Raw genomic sequence first — 18,504 nt, 5'->3', positions numbered from 1 at the left:
AGAACCTATCTTAAAATTAAAAAGGGCTGGGGATAGTTTAGTGGTAAAGTGCCACTGGGTTCAATCCCCATTATCAACAACAACAATGACAACAACAACAAAAAAAAGTGATAAGGGGTCACCAGACTGCCTCAGAAAATAGGAACTAGCTGGGCTATAGCAGGAGGCTGAGACAGGAGGATCCCAAGTTTGAGGCAAGCCTGGGCAACCTAGTGAGTCATTGTCACAAACTAAAAAATAAAAAGGGCTAGGGATATGACTTATTGGTAGGGTGCCTCTGGGTTCAATCTGGAGAGAGAGAGAGAGAGAGAGAGAGAGAGAGAGAGAGAGAGAGAAAGAGAGAGAGAGAGAAGAAGAAGAAGAAGAAGAAGAAGAGGAAGAAGAGGAGAAGAGAAGAGAAGAGAGAAGGGAGAAGGGAGAAGGGAGAGATCGGAGCCTCTCCAGACCCATGTGCTATTTAGCTAGTCATCTGATACTGATATTCACTGTGGTGCGTGGCCCATTATTCTACTAACACCGTATATTGAGCTACCCCTGACTTCAGTTCCTACAGGAGAAAGGAAGCTGCTGCTTGAAGTATTCCCAAGCTAGGTGCCTTTGCAATCAGCAAGATTCCTGAGTGTCTTACCTAGCTCAATTAATATTAGAAAGACCTCAAGTGTTGTGATTGTTATTTTAGTGATTTTTTTTTTGCAGTCAGATTTGTGCTTCATGATCATTGAACAAGATCTCCCCTAACCATTTCTTCTGAAATAGTCCTTATCTTGCACTTCTAGTTCTTGCTGCTCCTTGTTCTTTTTATTGGAGTGGGTGGGTGGATACTGGGAGCCTTACACAGGGTAAGCAAGCACTCTACCACTGAGCTACATTCCCAGCCCTCTTTAAAATAGGTTATTAAGTTAACTAGTCTGGCCTTGAACTTGCAATTCTCCTGCCTCAGTCTTCTGAGTAGCTGGGATTACAGGCGTGCACCATTATGCCCGGTCCTCATTTTGCTTTTTAAATTTATTTTATTTTTTAATTTTATTTAGTATTAGGATTGAATCCAGGGGTGCTTTATCACTGCTGTATCCCCAGTTCCTTCCTTCCTTCCTTCCTTCCTTCTTTCCTTCCTTCCTTCCTTCCTAACTCCTTCTCTCCCACCTCCCACTCTTTCACTTTTCTCCTTTTTATTTTCTGTATTCGGGATTGAGCCCAGGAACAATCTACCAATGAACTACATCTACAACCCCTCCCCCCTTTTAAATATTAAGACAGTCTCAATAAGTTGCCAAGGCTGGCCTCTATTTTGAGATCCTCCTGCCTCCACTTCTTGATTAGCTGGAATTACAGGTGTGCACCACTTACCTGGCTTTAAATTTGTTTTTTAAATGGAATTTATCATTTCCTAACATGTACTTATTGACTTATTTATTATCTATCTCCTCCAAATAATGTAAGTTCTCTGAGAGTAGAAATGTTATATGTCTTGATTTTTACTATATATGAGAGCCTGGAACAATACCTGGCACATAGTAGATCCTCAATAAATTTGCTACTCAGAAGGCTAAGGCAGGAGGCAAGCAGCCCCTCTGCCAGATGCTATGGGAAATGTCAGAACATTGGGGTCAGGGGAGCTCTTTGACAGAAGGAACATCTAAAGTAAGACCACTTAGATGTTCCTTCTTCCACAGAGCCTCACAAGTCTGAGGAGGAGTGAGCCAGGTGAAGAATGACCAAAGCAAGATCATTCTGGCATAGGTACAACCTATAAAAAGACAAGGAGTCAAAAGAGGACACTGTTGCATTTGGGGACCTAAAAACATCCCCATGATTCTGTTATCATGCTCACTTACCATGAAGAAATGAAATAGGATTTAAAGCTTGCCCTCTTTCCCAGCTGGATTGACCTGAAGTTCAGGTCAATTTTACATTAAGTGGTTGTTCTTAGCCAGGTATGGTGGACATGCCTGTAATCCCAGCAGCTCAGGAGCTGAGGCAGGAGGATGGAGAGTTCAAAGTCAGCCTCAGCAACATACTGAGGCCCTAAGCATCTCAGCAAGATCCTGTCTCTAATATAAAAGAAAATAGGGCTGGGAGGCTGGTGTTGTAGTTCAGAGGTAGAGTTCTTGCCTCGCACGCATGAGGCCCTGAGTTTGATCCTCAGCACCACTTAAAAATAAGAAAATAAAAATAAAGATATTGTGTCCATCTACAACTAAAAAAAATATTTTAAAAAATAGGGCTAGGAGGTTGGGGATATGGCTCAAGTGGTATCGCGCTCGCCTGGCATGGTGTTGGGTTCGATCCTCAATACCACATAAAAATAAAAAAAAATATATTGTGTCCACCTAAAACTAAAAAAATAAATATTTTTTTTTTTTAAAAAAATAGGGCTAGGAATGTGCTCAGTGGTTAAGCAACACTGGGTTCAATTCCTGGTGCGTGTGGCCGGGGAGAGGTTGTCTTGCCACTGTTCCATCCTGTTGAAGCTAGCATCAGACAGGCAGTCAGTCTAGAGAGGTAAATCAAGTCAGGTTGGATCAAGGAGGCCAATTCTGATGAGTCTGGGAAGTTGGAGACTGTCTCCTGAGGGATTGAAATGTTAATTCCTTCAGAGCCCTTCCTCCATCCTTATCAAGAACCTGCCCCTGCTCCAACCTGTTGCCAAGGTAACCCAGGAATTGCCCTCCCTACAGGGAGCTATGAGGTGGTTAATGTGTCCTTGGCTGCTCCATCCTGCCTTTCCCCCTTCAGCCCACCTATTTCTCACCTTAGGGTCTTTCCACCGAGCATTCCTAGGCCTAGTCAAGTACACAGGAGGGAGAAAGATAAGGGGGGAAAGGCAGGAGAATAAAGGAAGCCTAGGACATATAAAAAGGGCAGAACACCTCACTTCTTGGGATACCAGGATACCAGCTATGGTCCCCTTCTTCCTCCCAGGAGAAATCTATGGAAGTCTATGTTACCCTTTTTTAAAATAAACCCTGCTTTATATGCTTGCCTCGGCGTGCTTCGCTAATGTTCAAACTTCAGCATGTGGGGAAGCAGGACTCATCACCCATTACCAGCAGTATCACTGTCTCTAATGCTGGGTGGCTCCCCAGTTATTACTATACTGAAACTGCAGAGAGATTATAAAGAATTAGAAGAGCTAAGGGTTAAAGCTAAGGAATGCCTTCATTTAAGGAGGAGAAGGAAGAAAAATAGCAAATGAAGGCCAAAGAGAAGGAACAATTCAAAGAAGAGAACTACCCAACAGCAAAGCCAGAGAGTTGTAAGAGGAGTCTTTCAGCATTTCCAATATGGAGACAGGGGAAGAGTTGGCTCTCACTGTCCGTGGCCAGTGATGATCACAGTTTAGCCAATGACAAAGTAATTTCCAGAATGGACCAAAAAAGTAGAGAAGTAAATGGGTGGTGAGGAGATAGAGTGAGTGCAGATCACTTTCTAGCAACTTTGATTTCAGGTTATCTCAAGTAAGAAGGGAAGCTAATGCTGAGACAGGCAGGAAGTTTATTAGGAAGTGATCTTGGGGTCAACACTGAGTGCAGGGAAGGAAGCAAGACTAGGCAGGGGAAGTTGAGCCATGATGCACAACAAAGGCTCAGCCAACCTTCAGAGGGATCTCTGAAGGTTGAGGGATGTTTGAGGGATGAATCTTACCCTCCCACATACATCAGTCACTGGATGAGGGCTGCCTGGGAATGGAGCCCAGGGCCATGTGCCAGCAGCACTCCTACTCCAAACAGCTGGGGTAAACAGGTCCTGCATCCTCAGAGGGGACCTGGGCAGTGCATTCCAATGTCCATCTCAGGAATTGTTTACTTCCAGCAGAGTCAGAGAGGAATATTTTTGGCAAAGATAAGATACAACTTTGGAAAAACATACCTAGACAGAAATGTCCTAATTATCATACTTTATTGCCTTACAGTCCTAACATGCAAAAAAAAAAGATGAGATAATACATTTTGGGGGACACCATTATATACTTGGCCTTTGGTAATACCAAGTATACAAAGAAAAAGATACTCTCCTCTATTGAGAAGTTCACAATTAAGTAGAAAAAGAAAGCACAAAAACAATAGGATCTGTGCTTATCTTATTTATGTTTGTATCTGCAGCCCCCAGCCTGTGCTGGGTACACAGTAGGTTCTCAGTAAATATATACAGAATGGGTTGAAGTGCTTGAGCAGAGTGAGAAGTAGTGCTTGGGCAGCAGACAGAATGTAGGATGAATTAATATTGCCTGGGGGAGTGAGGGAATGATTGCAGAGATGGGTATTTTGAAAATTTATTTATTTATTTATTTATTTATTTATTTATTTATTTATTTATTTATTTTTATTTTTTAAAGAGAGAGTGAGAGAGGGAGAGAGAGAGAGAGAGAGAGAGAGAGAGAGAGAGAGAGAGAGAGAGAGAGAATTTTTAATATTTATTTTTTAGTTCTCGGCGGACACAACATCTTTGTTGGTATGTGGTGCTGAGGATCGAACCCGGGCCGCACGCATGCCAGGCGAGCGTGCTACCGCTTGAGCCACATCCCCAGCCCCCTATTTATTTATTTTTTATGTGGTGCTGAGGATTGAACCCAGGGCCTCACACATGTGAGAAATGTGCTCTACCATTGAGCCACAACCCCAACCCAGAGGTGGGTATTTTTAAAGAGAGTTTTCCAGGGAAAGAAGGGGAAGAGTGGGAGGAGTTAATTTCTGGCACTTAGTTGTTTGAGAAAAAACAATAGCATGAAAGAAAACCCTTTGAGAGTGGATAGAGGATCAGGATGGAAGGAAGAGTCTCTTATTTAAATAAAAGATAGCTATGGTGAAGATACATGTTAACACCTGATACCCATACCTATTAACATCTGTGTAGAAATGGGTCTATATGTCTGTCACGTGGAATGTGTTGGCAAAATGACACTAGAGGAAAACAAGAAAGTCATTTATTCTGAATCAAATATGCGTGATGTAGGCCTGGGAACACTTATTCAACTTGCTTTGAAAAAGTGTTTCCAAAGAAGGAGGGAGTTGTAAGCTTCTGTAGATAAGGAACAAAGGAAATTGTAAATTAATAGTTAATTGAATATATTACGGGGTATTACATAGGCAGGTGAAGGCAAAGTGGGGAAATGTTGACCATTGGACTGAGATGGTATGTTACTGCATTCTTAGAAGATTGGTCAAGCCAATGCTTTGTCAAGCTACGGAGAGTTAACCAGGTGGAGCATACATTCCAGAAAATTTACCTAATTCTGAGAATGTTTGGTCAGATACAAGTCAGGAGTAATGGCTAATTTTGGGGTGTCTTTCAGGCCCCCAGTAAGCTTACCTGAGTTTCTACCTCCTATGGGAGGAAAAAGTTGTCTATGTAGTGCTTTCTTGAAGAAAGTCTCTCACAGTAGTTTCTTCAGGGATGTTTAATTTCATCCTGTATATACTGTCAAGTAGTATTCAAAGTTCAGGGCCAAAAGATCACTTTATAGTTTCCATGGAGCTAGGATGTATTTGGGGGGAAAAGGCACTTGAGGCTTTTAAAGGAAGAAAGCCTTGGATCTCATCCACATAACCAGGAGTCATGATTTGGATTAGAATCCCCCCATACACTGAGGATTAAACCTAAGGTCTCACACATACTAGGCAAGCACTCTACCTCAAAGCCAGACTCAGCAATTTAGCCAGGTCCTTAGAAACTTAGTGAGACCTGTCTCTAAATAAAAAATGAAAAGGGCTGGGATGTGACTCAGTGGTTAAGTGCCCCTAGGCTCAATCCCTGGTACCAATTTTTTTTAAGGTCTCACTAAGTTGCCCAGGTTGCCCTACAACTTGGAATCTTCCTGCCTCAGCCTCTCTAGTAGCTGGGATTACAGACGTGCACAATTGCATTTGGTTCTTTTACAAAGAGTTTTTAAACTGCCAAGTAAAGTGTAAAGTCACACTCAGGAGACCTAGCTAGTTGATAAGTCCTTCTAGCCAGTTTTCTAATCAAATATAGCACTTTAACGAACCAGTAGAGCAAAGGGGCATTTTCTCTGCTCATCGAACCCAAGAGAATACCTGGGAATGCCTCTTTGGAGCACTCTCAAGGTTTTCTTTCCTGTTTTAATTTACCACAGGGTTTCAGTCATGTTAGGAAGAGTCTGTTCTAGATTCAAAACATTTCCTGGCTGTTGAGAGAAGGAAATGTGTGCATTGAGTTTGTGAGAAAACAAACCCAAAAAGAAAAGAAAAAATATATCATTGTAGATGGGACAAGCACAAAGCAGTGAGAGTAGAAGAGTCCTAATTTAAAACATTTGCCAAGGGCTGGGGATGTGGCTCAAGTAGTAGCACGCTCACCTGGCATGTGTACAGCCCAGGTTCGATCCTCAGCACCACATACAAACAAAGATGTTGTGTCTGCTGAAAACTAAAAAAATAAATATTAAAATTCTCTCTCACTCTCTCTTTAAAAAAAATAAATAAATAAAATAAAACAGTTTCTGGGTTTTGTCAGCAGCAGTGGTATGGTGGTTGCATTGTTTCTCAGCTGTTCTTGCAGGAGAAAATTTCAGGCAAGACAGGAAAGGTGGTAAAAGTAGAGCAAAGTTTATTAGAAAAGAAAGCATTCTCAAGAGGGTGGGAAGGAGTAGGTTGTCAGAAAGTCAGGCACGCCTTTGTTCCCTATTTTTATTGGGGGTCTTTGGGTAGTTTCTAAATGTCTTGCCTGGGTACCACCTCTCAGCTTTTGATTGGCTGTAGGTCTACATCAGATTTTAAGTCCCATGGTTGTGTGTTGGGGGGGATAATTTTGCTATTTATAATGAGATTAAACTCATGTGTTAAAGATCCAGAAGCAACTCTGGGTCACCTTGGTTTACGCTGACCAGTTCTAATTGGAACTTGTTTTTGCAGATTTTATGGCCCTACAGATAACAGCTTTACAGATAACAGGTTGTTTGCAGAGGAATGAGACATATCCTAATGATTTCATCCAGAGCAGGGTAAGAATGGCCATAATTGCTTTTAAGAGAAAGCATGTGGCAGACCAGCACGTAGTCCCAGTCTACAGAATTTGCCCCTTCAGTTAATGTTCCAACCACTCATGTCTATTTGCTATCTATCAGTTTTAATACTCCAAGGGAGAGGATGATCTAAACTGATGAGGCTGAGATCAGAAAAAGTGCTCCCAGTCACCGATTGTTAAGAGAGTTTGTTCTCCAGTAATAAACATTTCAATTTCTCCAAAGGCATTAGGAGAAAAGACCTCCTGTGAATCCTCAGAGCACCCCTATAGGAGGTTAAAGGTTAAAAGGGAAAAGATTAAAAGGAGGAAACAAGGGGGATTTGCAGCTTTCTATTTGAGTCGCCAAAGATTGTCATGGTTCCTTGACCTGAACTGAACTTGGACTGCGGTAGGTCCTGACAGCTAGACAACCAGAGAGCTGCAGTGAATGCGGTGGCAGGAGAATCTTAATTTTTTAAGAACTATCTTTATTTTTATTAACAAACTTAGGATACATAGGAATGCAGCAATATAGATAATCTAAATTATATTAATGGCAAATGGATCAAATTAAGTTCCCTTACTAATATAGCTAAATTTGAAAAATTTCATTTGTGAAAATTATGTAGGCTGTGGACCACATTTTTTTTTAGGTGAAGCAGTTTACAGAGCAGTTTTTGTTTGTTTTGCTTTATTATTTTGCTGGTGCTAGAGGATAAACCCCAGGGGTGCCCTACCTATTATTTATTTATTTATTTTTTAATATTATATTTTAGTTGTAGTTGGACACCATACGTTTATTTTATTTTTATGTGCTGCTGAGGATCGAACCCAATGCCCTGCATGTGTTAAGTGCATACTCTACCACAACCCCCACCCCAGCCCTTTATTTTTTATTTTGAGAAAGGATCTCCCTAAATTGCACAGGTAGGCCTTGAATTTACCATCCTCTTGCTTCATTATTCTGAGTTGCTAAAATTACAGAAATTACAGGTATGTGCTCCCATGCCCTGCATGCAGTCTGGATTTTTAAAAAGCTTCTTTTACCTACTCCTCTCATCTTTCCCTCACTTTTTTGGGTCTAACTCTTAGATGTTTGTAGTCTAGCTAGGATGGCTGAAATAAAATGTTCAAGCTACCTGGAATAACAAAATTACTTTAATATAAGCAAAAAGTTGGCAGAAGAGAGAAATATTGAGATAAAACCCTTATGATTGCAGTTTAATTATTTTAAGGGTGTTCATGCTATCTAGCAAGGGCTAGCTTCCTGACATGCACAAGAGCCAATATTATGGAACCTGTTTTTTTGTTTTGTTTTGTTTTATTTATGGCACCTGGTATTTGCAAAAAAAGAAAACACTTTATTGAAGAGTTCATGAGCAAGAAACTCAGGAGCTAGTAGTTCAAAACTGCTTCCTCAATCAACTGGTGGTGGACAGTTTATAGAAAGAGAGAGGGGGAAAGCTGTTTATTGGTTGAATAAGAATAGGCACATTTATTTGGGGGAGTTATGTTCTGCCTGGGGAATTTTTGAGCCTGTGGCATTTTTGACAGGATGACCTGACTTCTGCTGGTGTCCATTCTTGAAAAGCTCCTTCCAAATTTAAGAATCATTAGTGAAAGGCTTGGAGGCTTTCCCCAGAGGACAACTTACATTATGGAATTTGTCCTAACCAAAGTTGGGAATAATGGCTTGTTTTCTAAAGTCCAAAATAGCCCTTTTATAAGGCAAGGCACCAATGTCTTGTCTTACAGGCCCCAAAAGGCTGCTGCCTGTGTTTGTAACTCTTTGTGAGAAGAGAAGTTATCTATCTGGTGTATGCTTGAAAAAAAGTATTGCAATTTCTTCAGGAATATTTAACTTCACAGCCTACCTTGTTGACCAAGCAGCATAAAAAAGTGCCAATGGCCAAAAAATCCCACACAGCTGGAAAAGCTAATTTCTGGGATCTGTTATATGGTCCAGCAGAGGTTAGGAGATGAATTTTGGGGAAAAATGCATTTTTTAAAAGGAAGTAATACCTGGTTATCTCAATGTTTCCACCCCCATGATCTGGGTTGTAATTTTCTTTCATCTTTTGCATCTGACACAAAATATATATTATATATCCAGAAAAAAGATTATAATTATAGAAATCACAAATACAACATGGCCTAAAATAGGAAAAAAAAAATAACTGAAAAGGGAAATAAGCATCCTAATAGCCAAAAATTAATCCTGCTTTCAAGGGGATGGTTTGCTTCATGAAATTCCCTGCCAGTCTTTACCAATGCTATGTTGCTTGGAGCAACTTCAAGACTCAAATGTCCTTAGTGACATAGGAAGGGGAGCAAAGTCAGTGTCTGCATGTTCAAAGGCAGAGTACTCTAAAATCAAACTACTGCTGAAACATGGGGAGAAAAGCAGTTTAAGGAGGAAGCAGCTCCAGCCTGAGAGCTGAGTAAGTAGCCAGCAAGTCTGCAGCAGCCCAGGGAAGCTGCCCAGCTGAGCAGCCAGGGAAGGGTGACAAGAACAGCTCCAGTCCTTTACATTCTAGATGCAGCAGAGGTTCCTAAAGGAGAGATTCTGATCCGGAGGGACTCTGTCAGCCTTTCTCAAACTCCACACATTGGTAGGCCTGGTGGTGCACACCTGTGATGATATTCGACAGGCTGAGTCTACAGGATTGCAAATCTGAGGCCAGTCTGAGCAATTTGGCATGACCCTTTCTCAAAATTAAAAAATTAAATGAGATGGGAATGTAGTTCTGTGATAAAGCAATGTTGGGTTCAATTCCCAGTACCCAACAAACAAACAAACAAATCAAACTTCACAGATTCATGGAAGATTGTCAGAAATAATTTGTGCATTTTCTCTTTTCTCCAGGAGAAATTCTGTATGGAAACCAACCTGTGCCTGAAAGCACATGGTGCTTGGCCCACATTTTTTTTTCTTTTGTTCCTTGAGTTTTTCTGTACTTTGCACTTTGAGTTTTTCTTTTTGCAGTTCACTTCCCTTTCCTCATATCATGGACTCTTTGACTAACTAATAATTAGTTAGTTTTCTCATATCATGGACTCTTTGACTAACTAATAATTAGTTAGTTTTCTCCTACCAGTTTTTACACAAAGAAAGAAGCTTGATTATCTTTTTAAAAATTTTTATTCTTTAAGCTTGGTTATCTTTAATACTGTAAACAGAATGTTTTTTGGTAGTTCTAAAAGACATTGTAGAAAATCAGAGTGATTTGTCAGGCCATTTATTCTCTCCTCTTCACCAGTAGGACAATCATCTTCAGTGAAAGATTCTGGGGTATGAAATAAAGTTTGGGGATGGAAGGGTATTGCTTTGGAGTAGGTAGGGATAAAGTGTGGGGAGAAGTGAGGCAGAACTAGGAGAGATGCAGGAAAACTAGGCTTAGAAGGAGGACACCTGAGACAGTGGAACTGGTCCACTGGCTGGTGTTTTCAATTCCTCCCAGGCAAGGGGTGCCCTGGTGAAGCAGTAATAAGATCAGAATGCTTTGCTTTAGAATCTGCACAGGGAAAGAAGGCACATGTAGGTAGGTAATAATATTAACAAAAACTCTTTCATGCAAGTTACTATTCCAAGCACTTTATATATCTATTAACTAATTTTATACTCACTAACAACCCTACAATATTGAAATCATTTATCCCCATTCTTTTTAAGTTTTTTTTTAATTGTAGATGGATACAATACCTTCATTTTTATGTGGTGCTAAGGATCAAACATAGGGCCTTACATGTGAGAGGCAAGAGCTCCACCACTGAGCTACAAATCCAGCCCCCATTTATCCCCATTTTTAAGTACGTGGAACAAAAGAAACAAGAAGTTAAGCAACTCCTCAAAATTTACAGTCAGGAAGTGATACAAACTGGTCAGGCTTCAGTCCACAGAAATCAAGGTAAACACAGCTTCTATATGTGTGCTTTTGCTTTCCACCTCTAAGAGATGTCTCATTCTTTCGCCCACAATACTCCTCTGAAACCAATGGACGAGAGAATTTCATTTTTACACAGAGGAGTAAAAGTGTGGATTCTTCAACTTCTCCTCTAATGATGCTTTTCAAAATAATCTGACATGTGAGGCAGGGAATTCAGGTGAGCCAAAAGGAAAAAGGAATTCAAAGAAGGATATCAAAAAGTAAGTCACTGGGCAAGGGTTGTGGCTCAGTGGTAGAGTGCTTGCCTAGCATGTGTGAGGCACTGGGTTTAATTCTAAGCTCTGCATGTAAATAAATGAATAAAACAAAGGTCCATCAACATCTAAAAAAATATTTTAAAAAAGTAAGTGACAGAGACTGAGATTGTGGCTCAGCAGTAGAGCGCTCGCCTAGCATGTGCGAGGTGCTGAGTTCGATCCTTAGCACCACATACAAATACATAAAATAAAGGTGTTAAAATTAAAAAAAAAAAAAAGTAAGCGACAGCTTTAAAAGTAGGGACACATGAATCCGAAGGATCGGAGAACATCCACCTCACTTAGATATCATGTGCAATATGTCCCTACACAAATACACTTCTCCTTTAGACTGGAGTCCAGAGAGGCGCTGGGAGCTTCACTAAGTTCTAGAATCAATCAACACACAAATACCAGCGACCTGCACAAGCCCACTCCATGGGTGCCAGCGGGACTCAAATTTGAGTTTTTGCTGATGTGGGGCTGCGGGAGACCCAGACAGTTAACCAGTTAAGGCCCCTGAGCCTTCCCCAGCTGGCCCTCGAGGCTCCACATCCCCCGCCCGTCTGCGGAAAGCCGGGCGCCTGGTGGTCTCCCGCCTCTAGCCTCCGGAGCCCACAAGCACCTGACAGCCCTAGCACAGCGGCTCCGGCTCCGGCCAAAGAGCACCAGGCGGGCCAACCCCCTACCCTACCGCGATTGGCCGACAGGAAGACATTCGCACATTCCTATTGGCCGAATCTCCGCTGTCAGTGCCGCTGGCCAGCAGAGCGAGTGCCAAAGATCTGTCCACCCGGATCTCGTCCAGAGCGCCGGCCGGGGCAGGGCCTGCGCGGGAGGGAGGAGGCAGTGCTGAGCCTGGGTTCTCCTCCTTGCGGGAGCCGCATCCCACCCAGCTGCTGTTCGCGCGGCTCCTACCCACAACGCACGTGAATTTGGGAGCTCTCAGCCAGATGCAAGCCTGAGGACAGATAAAATTCTTGCCTAGCGCGATGTTACGTGCTTGTGATTTAAGGAATAGGGCATCTCGATGTGACTCTCATTCTGTTAGGAAATCAGCAGTCGTCACTTGGAATTATTTCTACAGAGCTACTAAACCGCATTGGTTCAGTTTTGACTCAGTGAAGCGAAGGTTAGAGAATGGGATCCACAAAATAGGATCCTTTCTGTTTGACATTCGGCGCTAAGAGGTTGGGTAGGTGCTGTTGAATGAGACATCTTTCTTTATTGCCTCCTTACCATGCACTTATATCCAAACGTCTGTGAACAGATGTATGCCCTTTGTATGGGCTTTAAAATCACTCTTATCCTGTCTTGGTGCTATCTGGGAGACTCCAGTGGAATATTGTTTTGTCTTCTAATTTTCCTTTTACAAAAAAGCTGATATTTATTATACATGTAGCATTATTAGAAACTAATCACGAAATGAAACACTTTAAATATGAAAAGGAGCACCACTTACTGCAGCTTACATGCTGGCCAGATTTGGCTGAAGTACAGACAGTATATAAATTTATTTATTCAAGCAAGGCATGGTGGTGCATGCCTGTAATACCGACTGTTTGAAAGGTGGAAGCAGGAGGATTGCGAATCCGAGACTGCCCTGGGCAATTTAGCTGGGGCCTGTCACAAAATTTAAAATGATGACTCAGAAGCCTGAGTCAGGAGTTCAAATAAAAATTTGAACTCAAATTAGACTGTTTTGCTCAAAAACAAGTTCAAAGCCAACCTCACCTACTTAGTAAGACCCTGTCTCAAATTAAAAAAAAAAAAAAATCCTGAGAAGGGGGAACTAGGAATGTGGCTCAGTGGTTAAGTGCCCCTGAGTTCAATGCCCAGTAGAGAAAGAAAGAGAGAGTGAGAAAGTTAGCTCTTTAGCTTTGGACTAAGACATTTTAATGCTTTTTTAGAATTGAAAATTAGATGTTAGCCTGGTGAGAGCGGAAGACAGTGCTTTTGAAATCTGCTTGTGCTTGGAATAAGGAAACAAAGGAGTGATGTCTTAGAGTGTGTTTGAGGCAGAAAGGGAACGCTGCTGTCTAGTATTGTCATTATTACCATCTTTCTGAATCTGTGGTTTGAATAAAATATTTTGGGAAAAAAAGCTAAGGCATTTGATGGGCAGAATATAAGGAGTGAGAAGATCTAGACTCTTGTTGACTTAACATAATGCCATTTATTCTTTTTTTTTTTTAAGATGGGGGTCTCACTATGTTGCCCATGTTGTTCTTGAACTTATGGACTGAAGAAATCCTCCTTCCTCAGCCTTCCAAATAACTGAGAATACAAGTGTGCCCCACACCATTCTTTTTATTGTAAGGGTCCGGCGAAACGTCGGAGGAAGAGACCACAAGAGACTGTCTTATGCAACAGCAGAAGGGAGGGTTTATTTGGAGACCAGCATGCTAGGGCCCAGAGCTCTCTATAACAAAGAGAGATAGAGCCCTGAGAACAGCTTAAGCAGAGCTTATATATTTTTTTTTGGAGAGGGCAGGGAGAGAAGTTACATTTTGTAGTTTGGCAGTTGGGGACAGCTCATTCTGGGAACAAGATTAGCAAACAGTTCACAGTTGCACATCCTGGGAACAAGATTAGCAAACAGTGTTTTGTTAAGCATATAGAAAAACGGAGTGACAAGTACCTATTTTATTAACTTTTTATTTCCCACTTTTTTTTCTGGTTACTTTTAATCATAAAAGTGATCATTGGGGGGTGTCACATTTTATGTCTGTTAGTGGGGTATATTGTTGTCTGATTACCATAAGTTTGATTTGTCTAATTTTGGGCTTGGAGAAAGGAAACTACACGGTTGAGCAAACAGGGTCCTAGAGTTAGCAACAATATAAGAATTATTAGAGGACCGGCCAGGGCTGATAAAAGCGTAGTTAACCAGGGGGACTGTGTGAACCAAGACTCATACCACCCTTTTTGGGTTTCTCTTTCTCTCTGATGCTCTTCAAGGCGTCTTCTTAGTTTACTCATAGATTTTTTTATAACTCCAGTATGGTCGGTATAAAAACAACATTTTTCCCTCAATGTAGCACAAAGGCCCTCTTCTCTCATGAAGAGGAGGTCTAACCCTCGCCTGTTCTGTAAAACAACTTCAGAGAGAGAGGTTAAAGATTTCTGCAAAGCTGTGATGGAGGTTTCTAATATCTTTAAGTTTTGGTCCATTGCTGTTTCTAATTGGGTCATTTGTTGTGTCCCATGGATCAGGGCAGTGGTCCCTGTGCCCACCCCTGCAGCAATTCCCATTCCTAATAAGATGGCTAAAGTGAGGGATACAGGTTCCCGGCGGAACCGGGTTGTATGTCCCCTTATTTGATCTTTAAATGAACCTGCGTCATGATAGAGCACTCTGGGAAATATCTGCACTATTATACAATTGATTACATCTGTTGACCATTTTATGAAAACATAAATAATGTTTAAGTATATAGAATTATACTGTTGTAGGGACGGACAAGGCAAGGCACCTAAGATAGCACTGAAGACAGGGAAACAGTCCTATTTGGTTGCAACTGGATTCAGAAGGCATTTTTTTTTGTTATAATCAATGAATCCCCTGAACCCCAAGTTTAGGTAGTTTTAGAATTTTGTACTCAACATGTAAGGGAAGGGGCTCAGAAGTTTACAGTCTGCAGAGGTTCACAAAAAGCAGTTTTTGTTTTTGTTTTTTTCTGTTCTGGGCAAGTTAACTTTTTAAGGACACCTGGGAGGGGGAGAACTTTTATTTATTTATTTATTTATTTTTTGTCAGCTGTTACCATGGAGCCCAGTTGATAACTTTTTTATCTTAGAAATGTAGCCATCTCTGTGAAGCCCCAGCTCAAGGCCAGAGGCCCTGTTCACATATTTTGTGAAAAACTAGTAAGGGGGTGTCTAGCTTAGGAGTGCTGACTTTTTTAGCCAGTGGCCAAGTAGAACAGGGCAACATGAAAAGAGGAAGTTTATCTATACTGAACTCTTTCATAGGGACTCTTTTGCTGAAAGTCCTAAAGTCAGCCATGGTGAAGACTTCTGGAGAAGGTCAGTTAAGACTTTTCTGTGGGCCTGGTACAGAGGGGGAGGACGGGGAAGGGGGTGCTGCTCCGTGGATTTGAGAATGAGGAAGGATAGATGTAAAAGAATAATGGGAAATGGGTTTGGGATTTTCTTAGCAACAAAAACTTGAGTGGTAGAACAGGTAGAGTAGAGGGGAAGACTGGAGTGAGTATCCCAAAAAGCCTGTGAGGGACTTTAAATTTTTAGTAACCTGTTTTTAGTGATGACAAAGCAACTTTAAAGGCCATTTTTATTACATCTTGGATAGGGGTCTGAGGGCTCTCCTCAGCTGGTTTGAGCTTTGGGTTAGCTGGTAAGAGGACCTGGTGGGACCGGGTGTGGACACTGACAGGAGAAGAGAGGAGTGAATGGGTGGAGAGATACCTCAGTATCTCTTACTTCAGCAAGGGGGCCATGGTCTGAGAACCGGCGGAGGTTTGGGTTTCATCAGGTAGCCCCTGTATGTTTACATCCTTATGACTTACAGGAGAAGTCAGTTTTTCCCCCACACAGCCATGACTGTTTGTGGCTTTGATAGTCCGCCGGGCAAACATAATAGTCTAGGTTAGCCAACCTACATCTGGCTCGCGTGTCCCTACATCCATAATGTTTGTTTTTATTATCTATGGTACGGAAGGGATTTAATGGAATTTTAGTGGGATCTTTTTTATCAGGGATACCCAATAGAAAAGACCTATAGCCAGCTGACAAATGTCTGGGTGGAGAGATGGCCACCAGGTCCCTAAGGGGGCTGTATGTGAGATAGATCATACTTTTTGTCCAGTAGGATTTGTGATTAGCCATCGTTGTTGTACGGGCTGATGAGGGTTAGGACTACTGGTGGTCAAGGGGAGAGTCCATAGCCTTATCCACACGGCAAATATGCAATTTGAGAGGGTTACCAGTCTTTTTTAATTTCCAGCCAGAGTCTGGACAGGGCGCAGGCTTGAGATGAGAGGCATGGATCCAGGAAGTGATTCCATTTACCTTTACCACTGTAGGTGTTATAAGTAGCACCTGGTATGGTCCTTTCCAGCGGGGTTCTAGGGATGACACCTGATGTCGTCTTACGTACGTAGATGAAGTTTCCCACTTGATATCGGTGTGGAGTTCCTTTGTCCCCATGTTGGTAGGCAGTGGCCAGCTGTTTCCACAGGTATCACTGAGTTGTTTTTTTTTAAAGCTTTAAGTCTGTCAAGCAAGGGGGTGTGGAAGGAATTGTTAGGTCTTAGAGTTGGGGTTAGGTCCCTTACTGGAGGAGGGGCACCACAGAGAATTTCATAGGGGGTGAGGTTACACAAAGAAACAGAGGGAGTATTTCTTGTATGAAACAGTGTATAAGGCAGGAGCATAGTCCAATCTTTTATGTCGGTCTCTAAGCTTAATTTCGTTAAGGTCTCTTTAATGGTTCTATTTATTTATTTTTTATCTGTCCTGAGCTCTGGGGTCTATAAGCACAATGTAACTTTTAATTAATCCCCAGGGTCCTGGCTAACCCCTGACTTACCTGGGCCACGAATGCCGGTCCATTATCAGACCTTATTACCTTAGGTAGGCCATATCTTGGAAAAAATATCTTCCAGGATCTTTTTGACCACCATTTGCGCCATTTCTTTTTTTGCAGGGAAGGCTTCAATCCATCCTGAAAATGTATCTACAAAGATTAGGAGATATTTAAGTCCATACCTTGCTGGCTTAATTTTAGTAAAGTCCACTTCTCAAAATTGTCCTGGTCTGGTTCCTTGAAGGCGCCTTCCTGCAGGAAGCTTGGAAGGGTAAGCATTAACCAATCGATAGACCCGACAGGCTTTTGTTACCCGTTCAGCTATTTCCTTTCGCTGTGAACTGGTTAGTGGAAAACTCTGTTCTTGATCCTTCAGGAATGCCTGCAATTTCTTTGAACCAAGGTGAGTGAGTTGATATACATTTTTAATGTAGTGTAAGGCTTTCTGAAATTGCAGGCTGGGCTCAGTAAAGTTGAGGAGTTCAGTGTCTGTGTCCTTACGTTCCCCCGGTGTGGAAAGTGTTAACATGGTTACTCCGTTTAGGGCTGCCAATTTAGTTTTTTTATTTGCCCTCTTATTCGATGGGGGTGGTGTCTGCACAACAGTTTGTTTTCTGGGCTCAGTGAGCCATCATTTACCGTCCCTAAGGGAATAGTCCAGGAAGATTACTTCTTGCTGGCAAATTTGGGCCTTTTTGGCAGAAGCTCTATACCCGAGTTGAGCAAGCTCAGATAATAGTGCTTGGGTCTCAGACTCACAGTTTTCCTTGGTACCGGCTGCCAGTAGCAGGTCATCCACATATTGAAGCAGGGTGACTTCAGGGTGTGTAGTTCTGAAGTTGTTGAGATCTCTGTGGAGGGCTTTATCAAAGAGAGTAGGGGAGTTTTTGAACCCCTGTGGGAGTCTGGTCCAAGTTAGTTGACCAGACGTTCCGGTTTTTGGGTTTACCCATTTGAAAGCAAACAGCAACTGACTATCTTTGTGCAGAGGCAAGCAAAAGAAAGCATCTTTTAAGTCCAGAACAGTATACCATTTTCGCTCAGGGTTAAGGGTGCTAAGCAGATTGTACGGATTAGGTACTGTGGGGTGAATGTCCTGCACTTTGTTGTTGGTCTCTCTTAGGTCTTGAATGGGGCGATAGTCCCCGGTTCCTGGCTTTTTTACTGGTAGCAGGGGAATGTTCCAGGCCGATTGACAGGGCCTTAGGACCCCTAAGGCCAGATATTTCTGAATATGGGGCCTTATCCCATCTTTAGTTTTTTTTTTGTTGTTGTTGTTCAGAGGATATTGTTTTATATTAATTGGGGAGGCTGAGGTTTTTAACTCCACTGTTATTGGAGGTTGTTTTACGGCTAGGCCTAACCCAGCAGTTTCTGCTCAGGCATCTGGGTAATCTGTTATCCATTTCTGGGATAGCTTGCCTGTTTGATCAGTCTTGGGGGGGGATGTGTGTGAAGAGTTGATGTTTATCTTCTACTGACATAGTTAAAGCCATGACTATAGGAGTTTTTACTGAAGGATTTAGAAATTTCATTTGGGGGCCTTCAGGGTTAAAAGTTATTCTGGCCCGGAGTTTGGTGAGCAGATCTCTGCCCATCAATGGGGCTGGGCATTCTGGGATCACTAGGAAGGAGTGATGGACTTTTCCTTTCCCCAGGTCCATGGGGTCCATGGTCCTCTTAGTTGTCCAAACCCGATATTTACTGCCGCTAGCCCCTTGAACTAGAGACCTTTTAGTTGATAGAGGGCCCAATGGGGCCTTAAGGGCTGAGTATATTGCCCCTGTATCCATTTCAGAGTTTACTGGGG

This window comes from Spermophilus citellus, assembly GCF_964194105.1.
Source record: "Spermophilus citellus genome assembly, chromosome: 10".
Lineage (NCBI taxonomy): Eukaryota > Metazoa > Chordata > Mammalia > Rodentia > Sciuridae > Spermophilus > Spermophilus citellus.
The sequence above is the reverse complement of the archived record's forward strand: the minus strand, read 5'-3'. Positions refer to the sequence as shown.